Source organism: Lissotriton vulgaris, chromosome 6 (genome assembly GCF_964263255.1).
Source record: "Lissotriton vulgaris chromosome 6, aLisVul1.2, whole genome shotgun sequence".
Classification (NCBI taxonomy): domain Eukaryota; kingdom Metazoa; phylum Chordata; class Amphibia; order Caudata; family Salamandridae; genus Lissotriton; species Lissotriton vulgaris.
This window is the reverse complement of record NC_141694.1, coordinates 1,378,816,527-1,378,833,710: the sequence shown is the minus strand read 5'-3', so window position 1 is coordinate 1,378,833,710 and position 17,184 is coordinate 1,378,816,527.

The following is a 17,184-nucleotide window of genomic DNA, read 5'->3' as shown; positions in this document are numbered from 1 at the left end:
ATGTTTCAATGATATTATCAATGATGTCATAGAAGATGTCATGACTGATGTAATATGTGGGTTAATTAACAAGGCATGGTTTGGGCCCGAGGAATAGTTACCTTTTGGCACAATCTATGGTTATTTGAGATAACTGTTGAATTTCTATGGTTTTGTGCGTGTAAGATCTGAAAATATAAGGTCCCTGTAACCTTTGGCTTTTTCAGTGAATTTTAGAGGTTTTTTAAATTCTATTTCCTAACAATAGAGTCCCTGTACACTTTGGTTTTCTTCAGTGAATTTCAGAGGTTTTTTAATGCTAATTTCTAAATATAACTTTCCAGTAACCTTTGGTGTATGTAGTGAATTTCACCAGGTTTATTTTCATATAAATTGAACTACGATTTGACCTATAAGTTCAATATACTAATATACATTTGCACAACTTTATAAATACATTTTATTCACACACTCATTCTTATTTTATATTTGAAAAACTAAATTAAAAAATTAAGTTAAGGTAATATATGTAGTCAATCTATAAATGTAAAGCACCAAGTCTTTCTTTTTCTAAATACATTTTATGGCTCCATTGAGGTTCCGTGACGATTTGAACCCGTGTTTTCAACATTGTCGTAAATACATAATTTTGGTATCAGTGAACCGCAAATGATCCATTTAGTATATCCTGGTATTTTCGCTATGTTACGAGCAAGAGCACTCCTGTTACGAGCACATTTCTAATCTACCCATGGCATCTATCTTAGATCACGGAAGCCATTTTGTGTTTCTTGCCCTCACATAGACAATGGACACGCAGTGACCTCTTTCACTTAAGGACACGTAAGCTTTAGCCGGAGATTCACCTTGCTAGTGACACGTGCACCTTAGAACAGAACACGCCATGGCTGCATGACTCGACAGAAACTGCCTCCTCTGCCCGAGGCCAGTCCTGCTATACTGGTTCTCGTGTTCGTTGGCCTGATCATGATTAGGTGGCCGAAGCTGGTAGCCTTGCCCATTTACGACCCACAAACATCTCTTATCCTGCTTTTCTATCTTCTGCACCTGGCTCTGCTCCTTTCCTTCTGGGCCTTTATTAGGGGGAGGTAACGAAATTTACGATGAGGCGGTCCGGGTCTTGAATGAAAAGTTGACATGGGATTATGATGGAACAGTGGGAACCCCTCGTTCGTAATGTTTTGACATCAGATATTGTTGACGATTCCTGTGCAACGCCAAATATTTATTGTTTAGGACACAAAAGTTTTGGAATGTACTAACATGTAAAGAATTTGCCCGAAGCCCAATATTCAGTATATAAGGAGCAACCCTTTTTGTACAAATCGAACAGGCTCCTAGAATCTGCCCGTGTGTAGTTTCTGTGACTTCTGTGTCCCTGCAGTAATAAACCTTTGGTCTTTGACGCCACCATCGAGAAGCCCGTGTTTCTGTTTATTTGTGCACCGAGACAGGTAGAACTCCGGGGTCTTCGGGTGTTATCCCTGACACCTCTGGACGGAACCAAAAAAGTCCAGAACTCCACCATGGATCCGTTACCAACCAAAAGCCCACATTCAATACTAAAACAACAACACATATGCTACTGCAATTTCTATAAGTTTAGCACTGCTTGTGTGTGGGTGTGTGAGTGGCTGTTTGGGTGTGTGAGTGGCTATATGGGTGTGTGAGTGGGTGTGTGAGTGGTTGTGTGGGTGAGTGAGTAGATACAGGAGTAGCTTTGTGGGTGTGTGAGTAGGTATGCGAGTTGTTTTGTGGGACTATAAGTGGGTGTTTGAGTGGCTGTATGAGTGTGTGAGTGGTTGTGTGGGTGTGTAAGTGGGTGTGTGAGTGGGTGTGTGAGTGAGTGGCTATATGGGAGTATAAATGGGTGTGTGAGTAGGTGTGTGGGTCTGTGAGTGGGTGTATGTGTTTAATTAGGGTCTGGATCTGTGGAGCCACCCAAATCCCTGAGGATCCGGGCACATCCAGGTAGAGCCGTGGAACCTCAAGTGTTCCAAAAAAAACATTTTAGGACAATTTCTTGCCCATGAGGTGTTCCTCACAGACCCCTCCATAAGTCCCATGGGGTCAGGGTACCTCTACCCTGACCCCTTCTATCACTTTAATATTTTATTTGCCCCCCCCCGAAACTGTGTCCCGATACACAGAATGGCAACTTGAACTTTCCTCTCAGGTTGAGGTCAGCCAATCAGAGCATTGCTGTTGGCACATGGATCCACACATCTGCCCGGATTTGTGGCAGATCCATGCCTCTTGATATACATAAATCTTGTAACTTTAATATCGCCAAACCTCCTGAGCAGATATAGACCAAATTATAAAAAGCACACTTTTTGGACCAAGATCTAGCTTTCTGCCAAATTTAGTGTCATTCCATTCAGCGAGGAGGGTTGTAGATATGTCAAAACCTCTAATGGAATTTGCAGTTTCATTCACACAATCTTTCTTATTATATATTTTAAAACAAAAAATGAAGACATTAAGGTAAGGTAAATGATGTAGTCTCTCTATAAATGTAATTCGCAAAGTCATTCTTTTCTTTTTATATCGGCCCCCACCTGACGAATTACTCTGAAACTTTACAAACAGCAGCTGAAGTTACTGGCAAACTAATTTTGAAAATTACATGAAGATTCATCAAATGGCGCTAAAGTTATTAGCAAAACAAAAAATGCTTTTCCTACGGAAAGTAGGTCCTAACTATAACTGCCTTCTGGCAACCGCCAGAAGGTAATAAACACACACATACACACATATGTGTATATATATATATATATATATATTCACTGAAAAAACCATTGGTTATAGACCATATATAGTTAGGGATTAGCATTTACAAAACCTTATTTTACTCACACAAAACCATTGAAATTCGCATATATAGTTAGTTGCACTAACTATATATCGCGCACCCGCAATCCACTGCTGATGATCTCCCATATTACATTATTCATGACATGGTCAGTGACATCACTGATGACATCACTGATGACAACATCCTGTTACTGTATGTTTCTGTAAAGTTAAAATATGTCTTACATCTTGAAGAATGAGTGGATGTATAAGTGTCTGGATGAAGGATTTAGTAGGTGCATGACTGACTGTATGAGTGAGTGATTAAATGTGTTTCACTGAGTGCATGGGTTAGTGACTAAACTGTCTTAATTTGTGCATCATTATGTCTGTTGTTCTGTAAACTGCTGCATGTGTTGACCAGTAGCTATATGAGTAACTATATGGGTTATTGATTGGTTGCCCAAGTATTTGTATGGGAGACTGAGTGTGTGTGTGTGGGTGGCTGGGAGGTGTGTGACTCTGTGCATAGATGTGTGAACAGTTGATTCACTAGATGTATGGGTTCAAAAGTGCATGTGGAATCAGCTGTATGGGTGGTTGACTGTGTGCATGATTGTATTGGTGAGTGAATGGATATCTCAGTGCTACATGTCAAAGTAAGAACATATGTAAAACACAGTACATGTGAGAGTTGACATATATAAATAACTGTGCATAAGAGCCAGTGAATGTGTGAGTGGCTGTATGGATCATTGTAAACTTGTATCAGGGATTGTATAAGAGAGTAAATATGTGTTAGTATATGTTTGAATAAGTAAGGTGTGTATAACTGTATAGTTGAGGAAATGGAGGTGTGATTGATTTTTTGCATGACTGACTAGGTGTGTGAGTAACTCCATGGATGAGTGACAGTCTGTGAGTGTCTGTTTACAGTGATTGTATCTAAGGTTATATTAGAATCTGAAGAGGTTCATCGTATTATCACATGAATGAGGTCATCAGTGATGTGATGAGTAATGTCAAATGAGATGTCATCAGTGATGTCATCAGTGATGTCATTTGAGTTGTCATCAGTGATGTCATCAGTGATGTCACTGACCATGTCATGAATGATGTAATATGTGACATCATCAGCAGTGGATTGCGGGTGTGCGATATATAGTTAGTGCAACTAACTATATATGCAAATTTCAATGGTTTTGTGTGAGTAAAATAAGGTTTTGTAAATGCTAATCCCTAACTATATATGGTCTAGAACCTATGGTTTTTTCTGTGAATTTCAATGTTTTTTTTATTGCAAATATCAAAAACTGTTAAATGTATTATTCTTTTAAATGAAAAATATATTTTATATGTTTGTAATATAATTTTTTTATGCATCTGCCAAACCCTAACCTCTTAATAGTGCACTGTGGTGGAATTGATTTTGGGACTATGACTGGGGTTGGTCTGGAAATGCTTTTAAAGGACACCTTTCATCAATTGATGACACTTTTTCCCCAAACTGCCTTGGTATATTCCAATATATGCCAATGACAGAAATGGAAGTGGTCCAACCAATTTTTTCCACAATTTGAGAAAGCACAGAAACATGTGAATAAATCTGTTTCTGCTTACATGAGAGAATTTACAATGGGTTTAATATACAGCAATAACTTGCGTTACAACATGCAAGACATCTACAGAGGAGATGGTGTGCACTTCTCCGATGAGGGGAATAGAATATTACTCCTGAATTTAAAACTGTGCATTGGAACCTACTTGTAAGTACCTTAATTAGCCACAGAACCCAATAGCTCTTTTCATTGCTTCCCTACCTCTGATCATTCAAAACGTTTATTTTTTTTCTAACCTTAGTGGAGGGACTGGACAGAGCAAAAAAAATAATAATAAAATATATATATATATAACTACTGCTGTTAAAAGGACTACAAGATCCAGCATGCCTTTGAACTACGTAATGACCATTGGAGGTCTTGACCACTGGGGGTCAATAAAAGAAACTTTGGCAAATGCTTGTGGGACTGAAACAGCAGCGATGGTGTTAAGGGGTGACCTTTGAAAAAGTCCAATGGTGGACGAAACGCGTCAGGTATTTCACCCAAAAGAAAATAAAGTACCTGTTTGTCAATCCGTGGGTGTGCGACTCCATTTCCTGCGCTGGTGGGAGTTTGGTGAAGATATTCGGCGGCGTGGTTCTGCCGCGGGAGGACGCACAGTCAGCAAGCGCGCCAGAGGCTTTCCCGACTTGAACCCTTTTTTTCTGGTCGTGACGCACGCATAGGGAAAGCGGTTGCCACCGGTGACCGGCACCGGTATGACTCTGCAGGCGAACTTTAAAATGGTTTGCCAACAGCACACGGAACAGACAGACACTTTTAAACGGAACAACCAACATTGAAAACACCGCCTAATGGAGGGCAGGAACTACTGCTGTTAAAAGGACTACAAGATCCAGCATGCCTTTGAACTACGTAATGACCATTGGAGGTCTTGACCACTGGGGGTCAATAAAAGAAACTTTGGCAAATGCTTGTGGGACTGAAACAGCAGCGATGGTGTTAAGGGGTGACCTTTGAAAAAGTCCAATGGTGGACGAAACGCGTCAGGTATTTCACCCAAAAGAAAATAAAGTACCTGTTTGTCAATCCGTGGGTGTGCGACTCCATTTCCTGCGCTGGTGGGAGTTTGGTGAAGATATATATATATATATATATAATTTTACACACACACACACAATGGTAGTCGCCAGTAGGTTGCAATAGTTAGGACCTAGTTTCGATAGGAAAGGCATTTTTTGTTTCACCAATAGCTTTGGCGCTGTCTGACAAATCGTAAAGCAATTTTTAAAAATATGTGTAAGGCTCAGTTTAGCAGCTGTGTTGAAAGTTTGAAGGTGATCCGTTAAGCGAAGGCAGAGAAAAAAGGGGAGTGGTTGCAAAACATTTTTGCCCATGTTAATTCCCATTTAGATTTTAGAAACCACTAGAGTCCAAACCGCTGGAAGGAATTACTCCAAGTTTGGCAGAAATGTAGCTCTTGGTCCAGAAAGAGCCCCTTTTCTTATTTGGTGCAAATCCATTGAGTAGTTCCAAATGTATATATCTAGGTTACCTAATACTTCACAAATATTGCTGATCTAGTGCAGGGATCTGATCAGCTGCTGAAAAACACTTCAACTAGGAAGAGCTGGCAGTCATTTTGGAACTCTGCCTCAGCCGAGTCCCATAAAAAATGTAAAAATAAAGAAAAGGGGGCAGGGTAGAAATACCCTGACCCCCTAACCCTGGTGCATGGGTCTCCTTAATGCTTAGTCCCCGGGTGGGCCACGTCACGAGGGGTTTTGTAGATATTTATAAAATGGTGAGGGGTGCACATGCGTCCCTACCCATGGCCAATCTCCTCAGGGCATGTCCTGGAACATTAAAGGAGGGGGCGAACAACCCCTCTCTGGGAGCCATCAATGGCCCTGGAGAACATCACCTCCCAGGACTGGCTCCCAATGTCCTGGGGTGCCCACCCCACAGAACATAGATCTTTGTTCTCCCTTGGTGGGAGCTTTCACAGCTCCAGACAAGCGAGAGCAAACAGTTAGTCTGCTCCCTGCAGGCAGGAGCAGGAAAGCTGCTCCCACCTGCTAGGAGCAGACTTTTCATCTGTTTTCCTGCCCATTGTCAAGCGGGCAGGAAAACCAATGAAAGAATTGCTCCTGCATGCAGGGAGCAGCCTTTTTGCCTGCTCCCTGTATGTAGGAGGAATGCCAGTTCCGGCTGGAGATAGGGAGCTGTCAGGGACCATGCAGGCAATGAGGCTACCCTCACGGTCCCCAATGTAGCATACTTGGTGAGCTGGGTGGGCTCTTGGGGACACAGGTGGAAGAGGCTGGACCCCAAATGATGGGGTCCCTGGAGCCAAAATAGGCCTGCTTAGCCCCCTCCCCTTTCAATTTGTGTCCAGGGCACAGGAAATAGGGTCGCAAGGGGGCAATATCATCCCAGGAGGTGTGCTGGCCAGGCTCTTCCCCATTCATTCCTGGCTGGGCCCCGCGGTCACGGGGGCTGAAAATGCTCCAAGGAGGTGGGTCACATGCCCCCCTTCTACAAAAGGCAAAGGCAAAGCAAGTGTGTTTTCTCTGCAATTTCACATTAAAAGTCAATCTGAAATGCTTTGTGGAGGTGAATGCATCTTTGATCTATTGGGTCGCAATCTGTAGTGACTGTGATGAGTGGGCTCTTTCTTGTCCTTACCTGATGAGACCAGAGGACAAAGTCTGTGGTTCTCCCTTTAAATTACTTAAGTTTTCAAATGTGCAAATAACTTGGAAGCTTTGTCCGTTTGGTCCTGCCCACCTTAGTAGTATGCAAAAGTCGTCCAGCCTTTTTCCAGGATGATGGACAGCTTAACAAGAGACCCCCAGCACATTTCCCGATGATTGTGGTGAGGCATTCTTGGTGACGAAGAATATGAGGACATCTCCACCAAGCAAAGAATCACTTTCTTAATATAGTTAAGAAGAAAGACAGTTGTTTCGTGGAGATTGACCTATTTGTAGTCTTATTGTCTTCTCTATAGGAAGAATCATGTTATCACTAATTAGTAGATCAAGACGCACGCGGAACAATCACATTGCCAAAATGCACACAAGGTCACTGATGACATTTCCTCCTGCTCCACTATGCATCTGTAGTGTAGAATACACAGTAGACATTTTCCCAAGAAGGTAGCACTTAGTAATTAACTGGTAGAAAGAATTCCACTTGGGTAGATATTTTGTGTAAAATTGTGGACTCTTGTTGGATAAAGGAGCAGGGACTGTTCGGTTGTGGCCCAGTCACTCACACACCTACTGACACACCCACACAAACACTTAGACACCTAATCACACACTCACATATCTATTGACAAACTCACTGAGACACTGATACACCCACTCAGAGCCCTACTCAGACACTTCTGCACTGACTTACAGACCCACTCAGAGACACACACTCCCTTACAGACTCACACAGAGACTCATGCACCCATTCACAGACCCACTCAGACTCACACACCCACTCAAAGACTCATTCAGACACTAATGCACATACACACAGACTGACTCACATAATCATGAATGTACTCACAAACTCACTCAAACAATCCTACACCCACTCAGACACTTTCACACCTACTCAGACACTTACGCATTCACTCAGAGGCCCACTCAGAAACTCACGCACCAACTCAGAGACTCACTCAAATACTCACGCACCCACTCACGCACCCAATTAGACACTTATGCGCCCGCTCTCACACCCACTGAGAAACTCATGCACTCACACACTCACTTTCAAAGGTTACAGTTTGGAAACGGAATTTAAAAAACATTAGGTATAGACTTAACAAAACAAAGGTAACAGGGACATTATAATTGCGAAATTACCTTTTTTAAAAACTTACAAATTCACTGAAAAAACCCAACGGTTACAGGGATATTACAGTTAGGAAATAGAATTTTAAAAAACTTAGATATTCACTGAAAAAAACGAAATTTATAATCCTTTTAAATTGTGTTTTTTCAGTGAATATCTAAGGCTCAAATTTCATTCATATAAAACCAGTGAAATGCAGCAGTTATAGTTACCTGAGCCAACTATAACTTACGCTCACAAGTGCACTGCTTATGACCTCACATATTACATCACTGGTGACATCACAGATATCTCAAATGGCATCACTAATGACTTCATCCACAGAACCAGTCACACAACCACTCACACCCCAACACAACCTCTCATACACCCGACTTCACACCCATAAAAACACTCACACACCCACTTTCTGTTATACTAGGCTTCCATGGCGTGGTTTCCCCTGACTTTTTGCCTCACCTGTATTTATGATACTCTGCTGGATTTCATTTTTGCTTTTTTAGATGCTTTGGGCCCTCTGCCACTGCTGATCATTGTCAAAGAGCAAGTGCTCTCTGGGTAAATTGTTATCATGATTGGTTACCCTTGATTAGCATATTTCATTTACTGACATGCCCTTGTAAAGTGCACTGAGTGTGCCCAGAGCTTGTAAATCAAAGGCTACTAGTGGGCCTGCAACACTATTTGTGCATCACACACACAAGTAGTCTTCCAGATTAAACTCAGACCTGCCACTTCAGTGCTTGCGCATGCAGTTTTTAACTGCCATGTCAACCTGGTAAGTGCACCCACTCGCCTGGCCCTAACCTTCCTTTTCTTACATGTACGACATCCCAATGGTAGGTCCAAGGTACCCCATGGGCAGGGTGCAGTGTAGTGAAAAGGTAGGACATGCACTGGTGTGTTTTAATGTCCTGATAGTGAAATACTGCCAATTCAATTTTTCACTATTGTAGGATAACATGGGAGTTACTTTGTAACATCTTACAAGAATACGTTATCATTGGGACAAGCTAGAGAATTGGAATTTAAGCTCTCTGAACTCAGAATTTAATTACACATTTCTTTGGGAGATGGTTTTTAAATTGTGTGTTTGAAAATGTCATTTTTAGAAAGTAAGCAATTTCTTATTTAACACTTTTGTTGGCCTCTGCTAGTTTTTGTATTGACTGTCTGGTTTTGGAGTGAGAGCAGCTGGGGATGTGCATTCACTGTAGACATCCACAAGGGGGGTTGGGGTGTGTCCTGCCTTTCTGGGTGACTCATAGCTGAGCTGAATAGACCTTGACTGTATTTTATTTAGAGCGGTGGAAGGAGTTTCGCTTGCACCTGAATAGGCATTGTGTCCTTTGCACAATACCGTCTCCACTTCCTGTAGTGACACTGCACCAGAGAGGGCAGAACTGGTTTGGACTGGGCTTAGAGACCCTTGCCACAAAGAGAACAATGACAAAACGGGGTATAAGTATTGCACATAAAACCACAGGACTTTCCATCACTTCTGGAATCAAGAGGAACCTTTGCCAAGGAGAAGAGCTGAAGATCTGTGATGAGGAGTACTGCCCCTGTTCTGTGTGCTTTGTTGGGTTGGCTTGCAGTTGATGCTTCTGCCCAGGAAAGGGCAAAGACTGGAACATTTGTGTAAACCTTTTTGAAGAATAATCTCCAAGGGATTGTGTGTGCTGGCCTCTTTGTTCTGAGTCTCAGGGACACAAAGACTTCCTCTGCAACCCACTGGCCAGCACCTAGACTCCTGTGTGGACTCCTGAATTCAAAAGGACGCCAATTTCAGTTCCTGGGCCCTGAGAATGGTGTGGTTGATGCTGCTAAGCAAGGAAAACAACTCCAAAGACATTAGTGCCTCAGCCAGTGGCGCTGCGACCTGCACCAAGGCTGAGGGCACTGCTAATGAAGGATACAATGCACCACTCCACCGGCACCACAGCTCCGACGCTCTTCAACATCTACAGTTATCAGCCTTCCCAATGCCAGTGCTCGCACAGATGCCGTCACTACCAGCATCAAGTTATCGGGGAGCCAATAACAGACAAGGGTGACTTCACGAATGCTCCGACTTCGCATTGCCTCACCGAAACCGAAGCCTCACCACTGACGCTGCCAACTTCCACTGTCCTAGACTAAGCATATCGCCTCCTCATGGACACAATGCCTTGCCTCCCCGCGGCAAACAGGGAACCAGCCTTGACCTCGGCACCGACACCTCACCTCCACGACACCGTGCATCATCCATAGACTTCATTTGCCAAGGTTCTATTGTTGGGGGTCCGTGTGAATTTGTGCCCGACACTGCATTCCTCGTGGTCAGTGCGGTACTTTGGAGTTATGCCTGTCACGACGTTATAATAGCCACAGGTGGAGCTATTTTGTTTCTACAAGTTCTATTTTTACAGTACCTGTTCTAAAGTGAAATGTGATATTTGTATGTTGGATTTTTGTCATTTTGGTCTTGTTTGGTTTAGATAAAGATGTTTTATCTTTCTAAACAGGTGTGGAGTCCATTTGTAGTGTTTTCAATGTGATACTGTGTGTTTGAGCACAAATATTTTATTTTTCCAAATAGGCATGGTGTCCATTTGAGATGTTTTCAATGTGATACTGTGTGTTTTGAGTACAAATACTTTACACATTGCCTTTGGGATAAGGCTAACTGCTCATGCCAAGCTACCAAGGGAGTGAGCAGGGGTTATCTAAAGTGTATTCCCCTTATCCTGACAAAAAGTAAGGGTCCCTACTTGGACAAAAGTACATACACCACTTTCTGTTATACTTGGCATCCATGGCGTGGTTTCCCCTGACTTTTTGCCTCTATCGCCAACATAAACTTTAAAGATTCAGAATCTAAATGACATTAGTGCCTGGAAATTGACTTTAAGAAAGGGAGCTTGAGGCTCCAAAACTGTCATGACAGATGGGCTGTAATAGGAGAAGAAGCTCTACAAGACTTTAGCTTATGCCCAGGACTGGGGGCCATACCCTGCCAGTATGCCAGCTAGGTGAGGGTACATCGCCTAGGGAATCCAAGACCATCTGCTGGTAGTTTTGGGAGTTGTAGTTTCAAAAAGTCTGTGGACCACTAAAACCCATGTGTTCTTGGGAGTTTTAGTTTAAGCGTATTCTGTAATCCGACTTTCGTTGTTAATAAAGATCACTCACCGCCCTTGCAATTATAATACAGTTATAACGTCATCCCAAAGATGGTAACATTTTCTAGGTGTTGAAGGATGCAAAGTGTTGTTAATAAAAACTAAAAATTCGAACGTATTGATATGGCTAGTGGGTCGCGTGACTAACGAAATCATGTGACCCAGAACTACAAAACATCCCATAAATTATTGGGAGTTGTAGTTTCAAGGCCGTCCATGAACCACTGGGACCCCAAGTGTTTTACCATGTTAGACTTCCAATATTGATAAAGATCAATCTTTTGATCTTATCATACCGGGCTTACAAAGTTAATAAAAGGCAGTCACCAGATTTATAAATTATAATGCAATCATAGCGTTTTGATACTTTACAATTATCAAAGAATGCACAGTGTTATAAATGAACCAAAATTAGTTCATATTCATATTGGACCCTCGGTGACTGGTGGCCAAGCACTGTCTAAAATTCACATCACTAATTGAACCAAAATTTGTTTGTATTCACAGCGGACCTTCAATCACTCAGTCTTTTAATCAGGATGTAGATCACTGATGTGTGAAATAAATTAGACTCCCAGTCATGAATTTTCACATACTACATATGTCTGGGATCGATAATTAACATCCTCACATATTATCAACATAGACATGTCAGTGTAAATGTGGTATAAGGGTTGGGCCGCTGCTGCCAATGGTTCTAATGGCAGTCAGTACCAACATAGAAGGCTGGGCTAAAATCCTAATGCTCTAAAAAAGTCACTCAAGATCATTAATCCATGGTATCACCATGGCTGAATTCCTCCGCGGGAACTGTGCACCGAGAGGCCTTATCATCACCAATCCCCCCAGGTTTATCCTGGAAGACAAGGATTTCCTCAAAGATTGGTCCATGATAGCCTGGTGGTGTACTCGGGACTGGTTAGTCTTGATTATTAAAACCGCTAAAAAAGTGGCAGATAAAATTCTGGTTAAGATCCAGATTCTGGAAGGCCAATTCAAGGCAACTATCAAAGGTCCTCTGTTTAAGACCAATCAAGATGAGAGAAACTACAAGTCCCAAAACTACCGGGGATAGTTGTAGTTCTGGGTCACATGATCTTGCTAGTCACATGACTCTTCTGGCAGTTTGCGACAGAAACAAAAACGGAGAGTGAACGTACACTGGCGCTACCCCAGATTGCTCAGAGGGACGCCTGGTGTACCGACGGAAAGGTCAGTGACAAAAAGAATAGCATGTAGACATCTTTTGTGACAACACTCGTGTTGTATAAAACTCGCGAGTTGAATAACGCTTAGAGCAGAGGGCTTTTAGTCTTTTTTTTCTTCAAAACAGCTTTTGACGTCAGTAAAGTGGTTTTTCTGGTACCATGGCCCTTGCAAGAGGGAGGGCTCAGATATATATCATCTCTTATCTGCACAACAAGGTTTTTTTTCAACAAGACCCGTTTTCGCTGTATGGTTAAGTCGATTTTGAATATTTGGTAACAATAGTGAAAAGGAGATGGCTAACCCACGAATGGTCGCCATTAAAGGACCACACAACAACATAGAAGCCATAAGGATATGAGAGCTAAAAAGATTGTTTTTCAACATTACGATCCTTTTCTGAAGCCAGGTGGGGTGATGTAATTTCCTCCTACCAAATAGGTAAGCGAGTTGGAATTGGGATAATGGAATTAATTACCATATTCTTTAGATATGCAGTGTTAATGACACTAAATGGTTGAACAAAAAATGTTTATGTTCAAATTGTTAACTTCTCTGTGGTTCTCTGTGTTTCCTGTTTGGGCTCATTCTCTTTTTTAGCACGTTGGAGGAGACTGAGCAAGACTTGAAATTATACAGGTGATATTTTTCTATTTCTTTTGCAGTAGCTGTTACAATCTAGGTCCTGAAGAAAGCAGTGTTGCATCCATAGTCATATATGCTGAAACATGTTGACCCTACTGGTTTATCACTCAAATTAAAATTCAAAAATACTTTATTCTGTATTCTTTCATAGAAACCATAAAAGTAACATTTTAAAATACAGCACATTTGATGTCTTAAAAACAATAAATTGATAACAGTGATTCACAATAATAAAAACGATTTAAAACAGCATTGTTACAAGAAGGGGGGGGCAAAATGACCATTAGAAAAGACATTTGAGGCGCAGTAATTTTAAAAATCCACTCATTTTTAATGTTGGGAGAGTTGAGAGAAATTATAAAAATTGTTTATCTCTACTCAATTTCTACCCAATTTTATAATACTACACTATTTTTTCACTACACATCTATGCACTGCAATCCTGTTACCCCGATGCACAAAACCTTTTCCGGTCCCACCCATCACACAACTCTTTATTTATCTTGAGTAGACTGTCTGTCATAACAATATCTAATGACAGACCACACTTTCTCCTGGGTTAAGGAGAGCCCAGATGATGAATAGGGTGGTACCGTGTGGGAACTGATGGGCAATTTTTCCAAATTCAGGAATTGAGTGCTGTTTGTTGCACACCCTTGCACCATTTGCTTACTTAGTCTTCCTTGGTTCCACAGTGGAATCCTTAACTTTTGTTTGACCCACAGACACTTTTTTTGTGTATGTGCATTACCCACCCGTTGGTCTCTTAATTTAGCAACCAGTAATCTAAACGTGACCAGCTGTTATATGCCGAGGTGACAATTGTGCCCACTTTGTCATTGGCATTTCGAAGGCGCCATTCTCTGACATGGCCTCCCACCCACTGTGCAACCTTAATAGTATGTGCACCAATCGGGTTAGATTTATCCATATTTGGGTTGAGGTGTGTATTAAAATCGCCCCCCCAGAGGACTGCTGTTTCCGGACATGTACGTAACATGTTGAGCAACTGTATGAAAGTTTGTGGGTAATCTACCACTGGACCGTATATATTGATGATTGTTACCGATGTCATGCCCAATATGCCCGGTACCATGGCCCAGCGACCTTCGTTATCCTTGTGCGAGTGAATAGGAAGGAAAGGTATTCCTTTTTTAATCAGTATAAGTAACCCTCTAGCATAGGTGGAAAAAGACGCCAACGTATATCCCATCGATTTGTGTGCGATATTAGCTTCCGTCTATTTATTCAAGTGTGACTCTTGTAGCAAAGCAATTTGAACACCATGCCGATCTAAATATGCTAGTACTTGTCAGACTTTTTTGTTGGTGTTAAGTCCGCAGATATTCCATGTTAGGCGGTTATACCTCTCACCCAGCATCCAACATGTGAATTTGTGTCACACTCTGAGTAATTATCGATCTGTATTCTGAAAGTTCTATGATTACACCTCCATCTCGAACTGAGATTCCAATCACAATGAAGATATCAATATAAAACAGTGAAACACCCCCTCCCTCCACCCACTTTGGCAGCCCCAATTTGCCAAAGCCAAAACCCTGCGATACAAACAGCCCCATAAAAGAAAAAATTACACAAAGTGTATGTTGGGGTACTCCCATTGGGGGACATAGCGGCACATACCACTCCCGGATGAGATATGGAGGGTGCCGCCCCATTAGGGTATAAGGCTTAAATCTGTAAACCATCTACGGAGTCAGAATATAAATGCTGTTCAGGATGACGTAAGAGTTATGAGCAGAGATCAGAATCCACCAGCGCAGTAGTAACCACAAACTGAAGCAGGACGAGGTCCGCAGCCACCTCAGTACCTGTAAAGGAAGGTAATCATGACCAGCCATTTTGTAATGAACACAACTGGAAACATAGGTGAACATTGTAGTCAGATACCAATGAACTTAAGCTCATGTGTGAGATTATCTATTGCATCATATGCAAGAACAAGCCGGACCTGCCAACCTCACCACCCAACATAGTAATACAGATAAGTTATATGTTTTCAAGCAGGTGTGGCCATGCCTGTAGTCGAGTGGGCGAGGTGCATAGAACTAGTATTTATATCACTCGTCGACGTCCAAGGTAGTGCTAGGAGATTGCTTTTTGCGTCTCAAAGATTTTACGAAATCCATAGCCAGTTTCAGGTTTGCAAAAATCTTTGCCTTATCATTTGTGCCTATACGAAGGCGAGCGGGGTAGAGCATGGCATAGGGAATTTGTTCTTTCATAAGAAGTTTCTTGACACCTTGAAATTCTTTCCGCGCCGCCTGGACTGTGGCCGTAAAACCGGGACAAAAAGACAGAACACCCCCTTGATAGTTTATGGTGCTTTTCTGACAAGTAACACGTAGTATAGCATCATGGTCCCTGAAATTTAGTAGATATGCGATGATGGGCCTAGGAGGGGCGCCGAGTGGTGGGCGCGTTGGGAGACAGCCTTTACCATGCCTTTTTTATACCGCTGTACCATTACAACGCGTCAATCACAACGCAAGTCGTTACAACGACTTGCGGTGGATGGCGCTATGTACTAAGGAATTGCATGGTTTACAATTCCAACACCTTCCCTACTGTAACGTAGGCTGGAGTTGGAATAGTAAATCATACTATTCCAAAATCCAGTGCCTCCAGCGCAAGTCATTGTAACAACTTGCGTTGTGATTGATGCTTTGTAATGGTACCGCGGTGTAGAAACCGCGTTGTAATATCATACATCCGGGCGCATTGCTAGAGACCTGTTGGCTCATTCCACAACTAGCATGTTTGAGAGGTTTTCAGCTCCGCAGACATCACAAAGCATGGGTTTGATGTATTCTTCCAGCCGCCCCACGTTTGTGGATTCTGATAGGCCCAAAATGCGCACGTTATTGCACCTGGAACGTGCATCGATGTCCTCATTCTTGTCCTGAATCAGCACCAGGATTTTTTCAATATTGGAGGTTTTGGCAGCCACTTGTTGTAGCTCTAATAAAACAGAGGGACCCCAGCAACCAAAAGGGGATAGGGTTCCAAAAGACTATAAGTCAAATAAAGTGTCTCCTTTGGGTAGAATTACATATCAATTAATTACAATTTAACACTCAACATTACATGCATAATTAGCCAAATCAATACAGCCAAGCAAGAGCAAAGACGATGCAGATAGTTAGAATTAAAAATGTGTACAATTTATTACAGCAGACATCAATACATTAAAATATTCCTATTAAAAAATTCCTACATATTGGGAATAACAACATAGAAAATGTTTCTAATTAAAAGAGAAAAGGACACATTAGTCAGACATAGTTCATACAAACTCCAAATTGTACAAATATCTTAGATGGAGAAGTTATTTGGTCCAATAGCTTTATGTGTCACAGTTCTAACAAAGCATCGACGCGTTTCAGGTTTGGCAACTTCTTTAAAAGCCAGCACCTTCCTCATGATTAAAAAAATATATGATTTCCCACAATTTTATGATAAATCTTCTTGGGGACAACAAAGGCCCTCCTGAATATTTCTTCAATTAAACGCTCCTTATTGTGTGGGTCGCATTGAGTGGATTAATCTCTTAAATATTCCACAGGTCACAATTTACGTGTCCTTGGTTCGATCACACTACGAACCGATAATAATGAAGCGTTACTGGTTTTAGAAGCACGGCCGCACTGTGAAGCTTATACAGCATGGTAATCCTGGCTCTTGTTTCCAGATAGTATCGGGGTTGGGAATAAGAATCCCGTAGACAATAAGACCGCCCGCAGTCTCTTTCAGAATAAAGCGCAGCGGCGTACGATGGTATCCGTTCCTTGGATGCACTTTGAAACAAGGCACGGATGCCATTGTACGCCGCTGCGCTTTATTCTGAAAGAGACTGCGGGCTGAGGTAAGGCTGATTTTTCTCTGGGTTGCCCATGATTCTAAATGGTGTCCGAGTGAGGGACACAGCCACTCAGGGG